The 14403-nt window shown below is 38.2% G+C and overlaps 1 pseudogene; it reads right to left on the bottom strand.

The window, feature by feature from the left end:
* Nucleotides 1–1021: 1021 nt before the first annotated feature.
* On the bottom strand, nucleotides 1022–7749 carry LOC149264807 (pentatricopeptide repeat-containing protein At2g03880, mitochondrial-like; annotated as a pseudogene).
* Between the last annotated feature and the right edge of the window lie 6654 nt (nucleotides 7750–14403).

The raw sequence follows: 14403 nt of genomic DNA, 5'->3' as shown, positions 1-14403 counted from the left end.
GAGGGAATTCTTCTTGTCACAACCTGTGTTAATGAAAACAGCCAAATCGGATTCTGATTTGGAATTTCCCTCAGAACCAGGGTCATACTGGTGCGCCCTCCTACCTGAGTAACTGAAAATATGCAATAAAATAGGAGAGAAAGGCCTTTGCAAAGTTTGAATATGCATATAGCATCAAAGGCCTTCTTCTCCTATTTTATTGCATATTTTCAGTTACTTAGGGATGACGGCGCACCAGTATGACCCTGGTTCTGAGGGAAATTCCAAATCAGAACTGATGGCCAAACTGGTCGATCCAGCTAGTTTGGGATGGAACTTGCCTATCAGTCCAGATCACTCTCTCTCTCTCACACACGTACATTATATATATATATATATATATATATATATATATATATATATATATATATATATATATATATATATATATATATGTGCATATCTATGTATTTTTTATCAGGCTAGTTTTCCAGCTGGTTCTGGTCCAGTCCCAGTCTGGGCATTAGCCAGTTCCAGTTCCGGTTCTGACCATATTGGTCACAAGAGGCTTGTAAATGCCAAATACAGCATCGCGGAAGCAATAGAATCATATCAACTCCTGAATCCCTTCCACCAAGTCAACATGAACTATGATATATAGTTCCAAATTTCACAAATGAATTCCAAAAGAATTTGCACTTAACATTGAAATGATAAAATCAAATGAAATGCCAATATCTCGCCCGACAATTGGAGACAGCAAACAATTGCTAAATGTAATCTCCAAAAGTGCCAGCATTTTGTCTGTTAGAATCAATGACTTGAGGGAATGCTAATAGAAAACGGTGCATGGATCAAAACCTAGAACACAGATCAACCTGTGAATGATGTCTAAAACTGGAATAACCAAAATAATTGCATAACAGTTTCTGATTATGTCATTGCAAGCATTACAGCTCTTGACCATTGTCTAAGGTTGTATGGTGATATTCACATCCCCAATGGCAAGCATCTTACCAATGGTGTAACATTGTATGTAATTCTAGTGTTCTTGTATATCATTTAATATAAAGTTTGTTTGAGGCAAATACCCAGCTTCTTTCATCTGCCCAGCTAACTTTTGCAACATGGCATAGATCTCTTGTATTTGTGGGTGTGATCTATCTCCTACAGGCAAAACGTGTACCCTGATCTTTACCTCAATCCAACTGCATCTAGGTTCCTTCTTTATACCTCTATCTTTCATTGCTTTCCTCAACTTTGGAAGGCACCAAGTAAGGCTCCCCAAACAGTAACATTAGGTTTAAATGGCATTTTTTTTATAAAATCATATGCCTCATCCAAACAACCACCACGGCCAAGGAGATCAACCATACAGGCGTAATGCCCTGTTCTTGGTCGGATACAGTGATCTCGAGTCATGGTATTGAACTAATGCCAACCTTCATTCACTAGACCTGAATGGCTGCAAGCAGTCAGAACGGCCAAGAAGGTTACATCGTGAGGCTTCAAGCCTGATTGCTTCGTTTCTTCAAAGAGTTGGAGAAACCACATCCATTTCGCTCATTATCTTGTATACAAGGAGCGCATTGGCGAGGCTTCCACACTTGGAATACATGTCAGTGAGGCCATTAGCCAGTTCCAGTTCCGGTTCTAACCATATTGGTCACAAGAGGCTTGTAAATGCCAAATAAAGCATCGCGGAAGCAATAGAATCATATCAACTCCTGAATCCCTTCCACCAAGTCAACATAAACTATGATATATAGTTCCAAATTTCACAAATGAATTCCAAAAGAATTTCCACTTAACATTGAAATGATAAAATCAAATGAAATGGCAATATCCCGCCCGACAATTGGAGACATCAAACAATTGATAAATGCACTCTCCAAAAGTGCCAACATTTTGTCTATTAGAATCAATGACTCGAGGGAATGCTAATAGAAAACGGTGCATGGATCAAAACCTAGAACACAGATCAACCTGTGAATGATGTCTAAAACTGGAATGACCAAAATAATTGCATAACAGTTTCTAATTATGTCACTGCAAGAATTACAGCTCTTGACCATTGTCTAAGGTTGTATGGTGATATTCACATCCCCAATGGCAAGCATCTTACCAATGGTGTAACATTGTATGTAATTCTAGTGTTCTTGTATATCATTTAATATAAAGTTTGTTTGAGGCAAATACCCAACTTCTTTCATCTACCCAGCTAACTTTTGCAACATGGCATAGATCTCTTGTATTTGTGGGTGTGATCTATCTCCTACAGGGAAAACGTGTACCCTGCTCTTTACCTCAATCCAACTGCAGTGTTCTGCTGCAACTTTTCCTATCTCCATATTGCCATGGGCTTGGCAGGCACCAAGTAAGGCTCCCCAAACAGTAACATTAGGTTTAAATGACATTTTTTTTATAAAATCATATGCCTCATCCAAACAACTAGCACGGCCAAGGAGATCAACCATACAGGCGCAATTCCCTGTTCTTGGTGGGATACACTGATCTCGAGTCATGGTATTGAAACAATTCCAACCTTCATTCACTATACCTGAATGGCTGCAAGCAGTCAGAACAACCAAGAAGGTGACATCGTCAGGCTTCAAGCCCCATTGCTTCATTTCTTCAAATAGTTGGAGAAACCACATCCCTTTCGCTCATTATCTTGTATACAAGGAGCGCATTGTCGAGGCTTCCACACTTAGAATACATGTCAGTGAGGCCATTCCCTAAAACTAAATGCAACTTAAACCCATTTATAACTATATGGGCATGGATCTGCTTGCCTTGATTTATGTCCCCTACGCCAGCACATGCCTTTAAGGCAGTACGAACTGTGACCTTGTTGGGCTTGATGCCAAACCAAGGCATTCTACAAAAGAGTTCCATGGCTTCCTTACAATTCCCTTGCTCCACATAACCTAAAATAATGGCAGTCCAGGACACTAAATCTCTAAGAGACATTTCATCAAATACTCGACGTGCATCCTTGATACATTTGCATTTTGCATACATGTCAACAAGAGTAGTCATGAGAACAACATTAAACCTGTTATCACAAAATCACTACTGAGGGCTGCAACCAAGCAAGATTTCATGTAACTATTTCAACCTATCTTTAGACCAAAGATTAGCCTCTTTGATCAGAGAGGGCTCTCTCACAACTCTTGATAAAATCCTTCAAACACTAGATGGCTAACTCTTTATTCACTTATGAAAGCATAACTGGTTGGAAACACATCAAACTGGCTCTCATTGGGCTATGGAGTCTATAATATTAAGTAAACAAGGAAAACACAGTGATCTCATGGAAATCAAGGCTCTTAGCATTACATGTCAAACATACTCCACCAAAACATAGCTTGCTGAATACACAGGAAGTCAGAGCATATAATTATGAATTCTGAGTGATTGCATTACAACAAGACTATAAAAGAACATAAAGTATAAAACACCATCACTACATTTGAACATGACAATCCTTCGAGAATCTTGAGAAGAGAATAACTCTGTTTTACTATTACTGTCAAAAAAGGTCTTACAATGGCCCAAAACAACACTGTTTTTCTATAAAGTATCCAACCCCTATTACATCCTACATAGATCCCTATATAGGCAAGCAAACTAAACCACCTCAAGCTTCCTCCTCCAGCATGAGGGGAGCCTCGAAGGTGGCTATTAACTATTCCTACATGCTATTTAATTAATGTATTTATTACAAAGTGCTGAAATGTAATTGCACACAATCCTAATCAAACTAAAACATTAATTCCTTTCTCCTCGCAGGCTTGATGCTTTCTTGAATGCTGTGACAGCTGTCCTCCTTTAGTTAAGTTGAGATGGTTGAGCTTACAGATGCGATGAATGCTGACTTGGGATGCTTGAAAGCGCTGATGGCTCATTTAATGACCAGAAGGTGTGCTCCTATTTATCGGTTTCTGTCTCCCAACATTCTCCTAAAATATAGCAGCCTGCTCCCAAATCTTTTAATAACCCCAAGTATGGAATGATGCCAGGTTTCTGATGTGCTGTAGGTGGTATTTGATAGACAGCTGTTCCTCTTCCTCAACTCCCGCTCACCGTGTCAAACTAGCTGCTCACAGTATCACACTAGCTGCCCTGCGCTTTAAATCATCACCTACAGCAGTTTCGTAGCGCGCTACGAAACTGCTGTGTGATTTAAAAAACACAGTCCTCCTTTAAACTTCTCACAAAATTGAATAGCTGATGTTGCCAATCTTCGGTTTCACCTTTGCTATGCTGAGATTCAGAATCACATTCCCTGTAACATGAACCTTCATCAGATGAACCAACTGCAATTGATGAGACCACCATGATTTTACCATCCCACTGACTCAACACAGCGTCATATAAGCCAAAACAGAGCAAGTTTGCTAGAGATATGCTATCTGCATAAGTGTGATGGGGAGGTATCTGAAACCCATTAAGCAAAGGATGTAATCCATTGTTTTCAGCCCGGGCTATTTGGATGGGTACAAGACAAATAAGTTGACAGATCCAATTTCCAGAAACATCAATGTTAAACAGATGGTACAAACCATGGTTGCCATGACGAGCAATGGCATTATCTTTCCCAAATTGCATGGTATCAAAATGTGGTTTATATATATTTGCATCATTGAATCGAACCTGAATATATGTTAATCAAGCCTTCTTTCATATAATCACCAAGAACACCCGGCACCCAATCATAGAAATTGTAGGTACCAGGGTAAACATTTTCTATAGAGAAAAGCCCATTCTCATCAGCTTGACTCCAAAATTGGTAGCTCTTACTCTCTAAATATCAATATTTTTCCGAGAGAACATAACTGTATTTTCAGTCCTTGGTTACAGAGCTTGATTTCAGAGCTGCATTCAGCCCAGAAAATGGCCGCAACACCAACAATGTGTAGACTCAGGGTCAGAGTGAAGACCATCTCCTCCGGGTAGCCACACAAAGATGATACCCCAGCCACTCAAATCTGTAATGAACTCGGCCCTTGATAGCTCAGAACTCAGTCTTCAGTCTAATCGCTCTTATCTATGTGCATAGACTCATTCCCTGCAGAGAAGATGCACCATATTACAGGTTTATGAGGGAGCTCCACTCGCTGCAATGCACAACATATATCGATCTCTGTTATCAAGTCACACTTTTTTTTTAATGCATACTTTATCACTATGACTCAATTACTGGCACATCAGTACAAAATCTGAGAAACTTCAACATGCTCCATTAATCGCACTGTCAGTATGAGATTAGTTTACATTTGTTTTCATTGTTATTTGCTTGCCGTGATTGCACAAGTTCTGTGATACACTGCTCTAGATTGCGCTCCAAGATACCACTGATCAACCAACCCACGACTAGACTATCCACAATCTGACCATTGGGTTGGAGATGAAGGGTCGCTTCACTACAAAACATGATCCCCTCTGTTCGTTTCTTTGTTGAGAATTTCGAGCAAATTGTCAAGCCCTCCATAACGTATGCCTGTAATTATCCCCGCTGGTTTTGATATGGTGACTCGCACAATTCCATTATCTAATGCAATGTGAGCACCCTGATCCACAAAATACACATCGCCCTCCTAACACTTCCGCTACAGAGTGCAGAACTAATAGCATACTTATCAAAAGTGTGATGAATGTAATCTAATGTAGCGCAAATCTTCTGAGAGCCATGGTTCTTGAAATATTTACAATCTCCCTCTGAATTTAACTTGTGCTTTGGTAATTCTTTAAACTCCAAAACTTCTGTGGAGCTTGAGAAGTTTCTTGGTCGCCAGCTGGAGCATGTAACCGGCACGTTACCACGTTTGTAGAAGACAATATCTAAATAATACCATCCACCTTGACAAAGGAAATTCTTCTATTTCGAGCTCTGCCATGTGCTTCCTTGTCTTTACGACAACGATTTCTCCTCTCTTTCTAGGAATGGCATCATCCTTCTTTTGTTTTTGTTTAATGCGCACTTATCTTTTAACGACACCAGTTAATCTAATACCAGCTCTTGTGCCACTAATAATGGCGGTCTTGTAGCAATCAAACTATTATAAAACTACTTGACACCTGGCATTGATCACCGCATTTCAAAAGAACACTTTCATGTCTTCAATATGTGCATTAATAATGAACCAACGTGCATTAAGGAGGTACTGTGTATCTCAGTTTTTTAAAAAAAACGTGATCCCCTGCAAAAATAAACACAACGCTGCCTATTTGTAACACTGGCTGTAATTTCGTATATTCTGCAAGCAGCATAGAATCTACAGGAGCAGAACGACCAATATGAAGAAGAACCCTTAATACAGCATTGGATGCGTTGGGTTTGTCATGCCTCAGCTTCCATAATAGCTTCGGAAACAAATTGACCATTTCTCTTAGAAACACTAGAAGAAGACTTATCTCGTACATCATGAAAAAACATGTTTTCAATTGACGAGAGGTATAAGAGCTTCATTGTCGAACTTGAGTTACACTCTGCAAATGCTCGTGTAAAAGCCTTCAATAGCCTTTCTTTCCAGTCTACGAATACATTCAGTATGAGATTTGGAATGAAAGGAACTAAAGAAACAACATGTTTTTCAAACAACCGCTTTGAGTCTGCTGGCAGCATCTGGCCCTCTAATGAATTCTCCATGAATTAAAGAACTCTTTCATTAGGAAGACAATTAATGACAACCCAATTTGTAATCTCCAAAGCTATCTCACAGATACCAGTATTTAAGGTGACAAATCATTCTTCAACCATTATGTGAACATTGAAATGATAGACTAAGAGGAAACAGAATAAGCAACCGGTGTATTAGAAAAGGCAGCAAAGCCTTGAGCCACTTCTCCATTACCACCTTGATTTATATTGCTGATGTAGTTCCAGTTAATAATTCACTTTAATCATTCGCTTCCATGCTTCTCATGCATTTGAATACAAGGTTTAACCCCTGAAGTCTGAGCCTTCAATGAAAACTCGAACAAATCCCCAGTTTCGTAGCACGCTACGAAACCACTCAAACAGGTAGCACTACGAAACTGCTGAAAAGAATTCAGGCGCTGCGAAAACACCCACTCTTTAAGCCAGGCTAAAAATTTTTAACTACAGCATTTTCAGTGATAACAAAACCCAAACCCACTTTTGATAGTATAGGCATGGACTTGCTTCCCAAGTTCTAGTGCTACTAAGCTAGCACACACCTTGAAAACACTTCCAAGAGAAAACTCATCCGGTGTCATGTTTGTCTCTCTCATTTTCCAAAAAAGACTTATAACCTCCTCATCCATGCCACGAAGAGAGTATTCTGCAAGCAGAACATTCCATGAGACGGAATTTCGTTTGGGCATTTTGTCAAACACTTGGCGTGCATCCTCCAGATTGCCAGACTTCGCATAAAAAATGATAAGTTTTGTGCTCAGAAAAACGTCTGGTTCAAATGCATCTTGGATCATGCGAGCATGCAATCCCTTTCCCTCTGCAACCTTTTTCTCATAAATGCAGTCTTGCAATAGGCAACAATAGTTATAGGAATCTGTCCAACTCCCTCTTTGATTACCAGTAGACAAAACATTCAAAGTTTCATTCATTGGCAGTTCTTCAAGCAGTGTGTTATCATATTCCTGAATGCCACTTTCATCATGGCCACCTCCCAGTTCTTTGCTAAAAAATTTCAATGTCTTGGGTTGTAATTTAAAGCCATTATTGTCAGTTGTGCTTGCAGAGGGATTACTTTGCTGATGCAGTAGCTTAGCGAAATAAGTCATTTTCTTTTGTCTTAAATGCCAGCATAAGAAAGAGAAACAATATACCTGTAACAATTTGGTGTGGCTTGCTCCATTGCATCAAAAGCTTCCAACCAGTGTCAAATTTGATGGTACTACTGACATTACATTTCTTTTAGTTTGTTTGATTTGCCTTTCCAAGTTATGTGACATTGCATTTACTTGCATAATTAGCAAAAACAAGGGCATTGGGTTGATATAGATTGATCAATGGATTTACAGTGACTGATCCTAACGTACAACAGGGGCTGCAGGTTCTTTTTTTATCTTGGCAGTCATATTTTGAACTTCATCCCAAAGGTGCACACAATCACTTCGTGTTCTATATTCATTTTCATTGTTCAACTTGCTATTATGATTCTGTGGTCGTAATTGCATTGCATCAATGGATTTACATTCTTCTTTATCTTGGTAGTCATATTTTGAACTTCAGTATCAAACCTGTGCAGTGGATGCTACCTGACATAGGCAGTCTCCGCAGCTTAGCAGACATTTGCAGTCCCAAAGGTGCACACAATCACTTCGTGTTCTATAATCATTTTCATTGTTCAACTTGTTATTATGATTCTCTGGTTGTAATTGCATTGCATCAGCAAACATAATATTGCATCGAACACTTAGTCGTCATCATGTCTTCTATGTCTGATAAACACAAGTTGCAATTAGTATTGCAAAAGCATCACTTATTTCGTGTGGACAATTTCTCATATCTAATTGGAGACTGTTTATTCGATAGTTTAGAACTTTTTCTAGATTTCCGATACACATCAGTGGAGCTAAGGAAAGGAACAATAGAATATTTTAGAGACTGTCTCAAAAAACAAGATAGTGAGGCAATTTTGTCTTATGAACATGAACTGCATGAAGCCTCACTTAAAGAAATGCATAACATTAGCAACCATGAAGTCTATTTAGACAAAATGGCTAGATCTGCCTCAAACAATATACCCCTAGAATCTAGGGGTCTATGGGGAGATATTTTCTGCATCCATTGGCTGTCAAACTGGTTGAAAAATCCAATTAGGGTTTGGTCCAAAACAATGATGCGAGTGTATTTGCACTTCAATTCAGGTATTACAAAAAATACGCGTGATATACTGTTCCATGACGAGGACCCTTTGAATGGGCACTTCCAACCTTTGGTTCATAGGCAGCCTACAATTGGTTGTACCTTCCAACAACAAGCCGATACCTCAAAGAACAATATCGAACCACAACCTGAGACAAAATGTCAATCAATCGAAGCTAAATTACACCCACCTTGTCACTTAAACAAGCATGTGCTTAAGGACATTGCTCAGAAAAATCGGAAAAGGCAAAACATAGGCATTCAATATAACAGAAGTACAATGGAACAACAAGTAGTTCTAGACAACACAGAAGATGTTTGTGACACACCTATGTCTGATAAACACAAGTTGCAATTGGTATTGCAAAAGCATCACTTATTTCGTGTGGACAATTTCTCATATCTAATTGGAGACTGTTTATTCGATAGTTTAGAACTTTTGCTAGATTTTCGATACACATCAGTGGAGCTAAGGAAAGGGACAATAGAATATTTTAGAAACTGTCTCAAAAAACAAGATAGTGAGGCAATTTGGTCTTATGAACATGAACTGCATGAAGCCTCACTTAAAGAAATGCATAACATTAGCAACCGTGAAATCTATTTAGACAAAATGGCTAAATCTGCCTCAAACAATATACCCCCAACATCTAGAGGTCTATGGGGAGATATTTTCTGCATCCATTGGCTGTCAAACTGGTTGAAAATTCCAATTAGGGTTTGGTCGAAAACAAAGATGAGACTGTATTTGCACTTCAATTCAGGTATTACAACAAATACTGGTGACATACTGTTCCATGATGATGATCCTTTGAATGGGCACTTCGAGCCTTTGGTTAATAGGCAACCTACAATTGGTTGTACCTTCCAACAACAAGCTAATACCTCAAAGAACAATATTGAACTACAACCTGAGACAAAATGTCAATCAATTGAAGCTAAATTAAAACCATCTTGTCACTTAAACAAGCATGTGCTTAAGGACATTGCTCAGAAAAATCCGAAAAGGCAAAACGTAGGCATTCAATATAACAGAAGTACAATGGAACAACAAGTAATTCTAAACAACACAGAAGATATTTGTGACACACCACACACAAAAGATGTTAGTGACACACGGAGGTTCCGATCACTTAGAAACTTGAAAGAACATATTAGAAGCAACAGACAAACAGAAATTGTAACTTCTTGTCGATTAGACAAACAATCAAAAAGTCTATCTTTGCGTTTGCTAAAGGCATCATTCGGAAAAAAATGAAAACACAGAAAATAAGACTTGCCTTCAACACAATAATAATGAAACAAGAAATAGTCATAGAAAACATGGACTATAGCCCATCTGCAAGAAGATCAACGGATCTATCAGCGCAATCAACGAACCAAGTAAAATTTGAGACACTGAGATTTCGATCACTTAGAAACTTGAAAAAACATATTAGAAACAACGCACAAACAGGAATTGTAATCCCTTGTTCATTAGGCAAAGAGACAAAAAGCTTATCTTTGCATTTGCTTAAAGGCATTATCCGGACAAAATCGAAAACGCAGAAAATAAGACTTGCATTCAACACAACAACAATGAAACAAGAAATAGTCATAGAAAACATGGACTACAATCGATTTGCAACAACATCAAAGGATCGTTCAGCACAATCAAAGAAATCAGGAAAATCCGACCTATCGATTCAATCAAGATCAATGAACAAATTACCAGAATTATCAGAGTTCGATCAAATATATCAAAGACAAGTAAGTGACACACCTATTTTCAATTGCTCATCATGTGAAACAACTTTTTTCAAAAGAGACATCCGCTTTGTGAAACAAGAATGTCAAGCAAAACAAAATAAGATTAGGAAACTATCAACTAGTTTCGAGAATGTTAAATCTTGTGTTGAAAATTGCAACATTTGTAAACATTGCAAAAAAGCAATTGAACATGAAACAATTGCTAAATATGCAGTTCCTGAACAGATAAGAAGAAACAATGGCACTAGAACACTGACAGAACTCACTGAACTAGAAGAAAGACTAGTCGCATTAAGATTTCCCTTCTTGCAAATAAAAGAAATGGGCCATCGACATAAGAAGTCACAACTGGGCTTAACTGGAGGAGTCATCAATGTCCCCACTAACATTTCCAGAATCCAATCTGCATTGCCTCGAACTATAAAAGACACTGACACGGTTGCCGTTGTTCTCAAAAAGAGTTTAAGATTCAAAAGTGCTTATGCATTTGGTCGAGTTCGAGTTCACAAAGTGATGAAAGCATTAAAACAATTATGCAAAAGGATGCTTTACAAGCTTGAGAACGCTACCATAAGTGACAATTGGAAAGAGGCATTCCTACAAAACCAAGAGGCATATGAAAGTTCAAGTGACGCTGAAGATAGCGAACATGATAACCAAGACAACGATGAACCAACGACAAAAACATTTGTCCATGGATTCATTGATGCACACACCGTCCATGACCTTGTAAATAAACAAATTAACATTGCACCTGCTGCCGGATACATGCCATTAGGAATCTTCAAAGATAAGTACTCAGAAGAAATGAGTTTCCCATCACTTTTCTATGGAAACAAACGCCCAGCTGACATCTCCAAAAACTTTACATATCAAAAGATTTGCCACTGGGAAGTGCTGCATAAAATCCATGATTTTTCTTGTCATACTACAAACCTGTTCTATAAAGCAATTCGCATTATCATAAATCAGGTGTTGAATACAATATGGATTAGAATTAGAAAAGGGTAGTTGAAAGGTAGAAAACTAGTTGCAAAAGACGTTAAGTCAAAACCAAACCTAGATCGTATTTTAAATTCTGAAATTGGGTACATGGACCTAAAAACAATTCGTACCTCACCTGACTACCACCAGCAAATACAGAACAAACTCTATGCAATGATACGACAACTAGGGCCACCCACTTTCTTTGTTTCCTTTAGCAGTGCGGAGCATCTTTGGGATCCTTTAATGCATGCATTGAGACACATAAAACAAAACACTAGAGGACCAAATACAGGTGAACTTGATGAAAATGAACCTAGCTCATTAATAAGAAACGACCCTGTTACTTGTGTACGTTACTATAGATCTAGGAGGGATGGATTACATCAATTGATATCTCATGATCACAAGTATTATGGAGAGCTCACTGACCACTTCTATGTAACTGAATTCCAAAACCGGGGCAGTGAACATGAACATGGCTTACTATGGATAAAATTTGCACCAATCTACGGTCAAAATACAAATATTGAAGTCGAAGAATTCGTTGACAATTACTTGTCAACTAATTCACTGTTACTTGCAAGTGAACTTAGAGTTCTACAACACCATTGTCACACAAAAAGTTGTAGGAAGCGTGCAAATTCTAATTGCAGATTTAATTTCCCAATACCACCAATGAAAGTAACAAAAATACTTGAGCCTCTTGAATTCGATAGTGATAAAACAAACGCACATGCAAAGTTAATCTTCGAAGCAATAAACAACACAAGATACAGTGAGAATGATACATTTGATAGCTTTTTAGCCAACCTTGGACTAGTACACAATGAATACATACATGCTATCCAATGTACACTAAATCGAACAACACTATTATTGCAAAGGAACCCAGTTGACACATGGAGAAAGAACTTCACAAAACATATTCCAGGAATTTGGATTGCAAACACTGATTCCAAATTTGTTCTTGATTCATATGCAGCTGTAATGTATTGCAGTTCTTATATGACAAAAGAAGATAAAACACTCACAAGAACATTCAAAACCATACGCGACAATCATGTGAAAGCAAAATCTGATATCCTAGATACCATTAGTTCTTTAGGGAAAGCTTTGGTCAACTTGCAACAAATGTCTGCACAACAAGCAGTGCATATTGTGTTATCGCTCCCACTAAACTCTAGTTCATGGAAATGTGTATTTATTAACACATCTCCTGTCGATGGTCGTGCATTTGTTCTTAAAAGACAAAAAGACCTGCAGAAGGAAGCAGATGAATCAGAAGACATAATGTGCCCATCAATTACTGACTACTATGCTCTCCGACCTAACGCTATTGAACATGTATGCTTAACAGAATTTGCATCTAGCTATACAAAGAAAGGACAAGAACGCAGAAAATCAAGTAGACCATGTGTCATTCGATCTGTTAGATATAACAAATACAAGGACATTGAAAATCACTGTAGAGAGCAATTAATGTTATACTATCCTTATCGAGGAAGTGAAACTGCAATTAAGCAACATCACACAAGTTGGCAAGCTGCATATGTTGCGGTCGAAGAAATAGTCAAGCAAAATGAACAGAAGTTCAAATTTTCTACAACAACTACATGGGGTGACATAGATAACGCAATGCACACAGTAGAAACAGAAACTGGAGAAATATTTGACATAGATAGTTTGAAATCAAATGAAACAGAAACTATAACATTTAACAAATCGATAGATGACAAATATGAAAACTACGACTTCCAAAATGACTTGGGACATTTGCAAGATAACAAGAAGTTTGCTCTACCATCTACAAGGCCATATGAAATCGTGAAACAACCACGTATACTTGAAGATGTAGAGTACTATGAATTAATGCGACAATTAAACACAGAACAAGCAAGCATAGTTACTGATGTTATAACAAGGAAATTGTACAGACCAGATGAGCTAATCTACCTGTTATTAACAGGAGGTGCAGGAACAGGCAAGACACACACAGCCAAGGCAATCTTCCAATCCTTAGTACGCATACACAATGTGGCATTGCCTTATAACCCATCAAAACTAATAGGAATAATAGCTGCATACACGGGCAAAGCTGCCTTCAATGCTGGTGGTGTGAAATTGCATTCTGCATTCTATTTGCCCTTTAACAAAGCAGATTGCCCCTCACTAAACAACGAAAAATTGGACACATTATCAAAGCATTTCCAACTATTGTGTGTACTCCTCATAGATGAGGCATCGCTCGTTGGTGCAACAACACTATATCAAATTGATAAGCGCCTGCGACAAATCTTACACACACCAACTTCATACTTTGGTAATGTTGACACGATATTCTCCGGCGATCTTTACCAGGCAAACCCAGTCACAGACTCCCTGATCTTTGAAAACCCAAAAATCAACAAAAACACAATTCCATATGACTTCTAGCCAGAGAAAATAAAATGTTATCAACTGCACACAGCCATGCACCAAAAAGACCCATTTTTCATTGATGTACTAAATAGGATGAGATTAAACATGCAAACAGATGAAGATATTGCTTATGTAAACAATAACTGCTATAGGATCCCACCTTCAAGCCCAGTTTTCCCACACATTTTCTATCGCAACAAATATGTCCATATTCACAATGTGAAAATGCTTTCCCTAACAAAGGGGGAACAAATAATGCTCGTTGCAATTGACAACTACGAGCTTCCTGGGTCGAGTTATTTTGCTTTTGATAAAACAATCGCACTGCCATCAACAATTACAGTTAAACAGAACATGTTAGTTGAACTATATGCAGGAAATTACAATACAAACGATGGATTAGTTAATGGTGC

This window comes from Pinus tabuliformis, chromosome 6 (assembly GCF_031772625.1).
Source record: "Pinus tabuliformis cultivar Carrire ecotype Pingquan chromosome 6, CPIR1, whole genome shotgun sequence".
Classification (NCBI taxonomy): domain Eukaryota; kingdom Viridiplantae; phylum Streptophyta; class Pinopsida; order Pinales; family Pinaceae; genus Pinus; species Pinus tabuliformis.
This window is presented reverse-complemented; position numbering and strand designations above follow the sequence as displayed.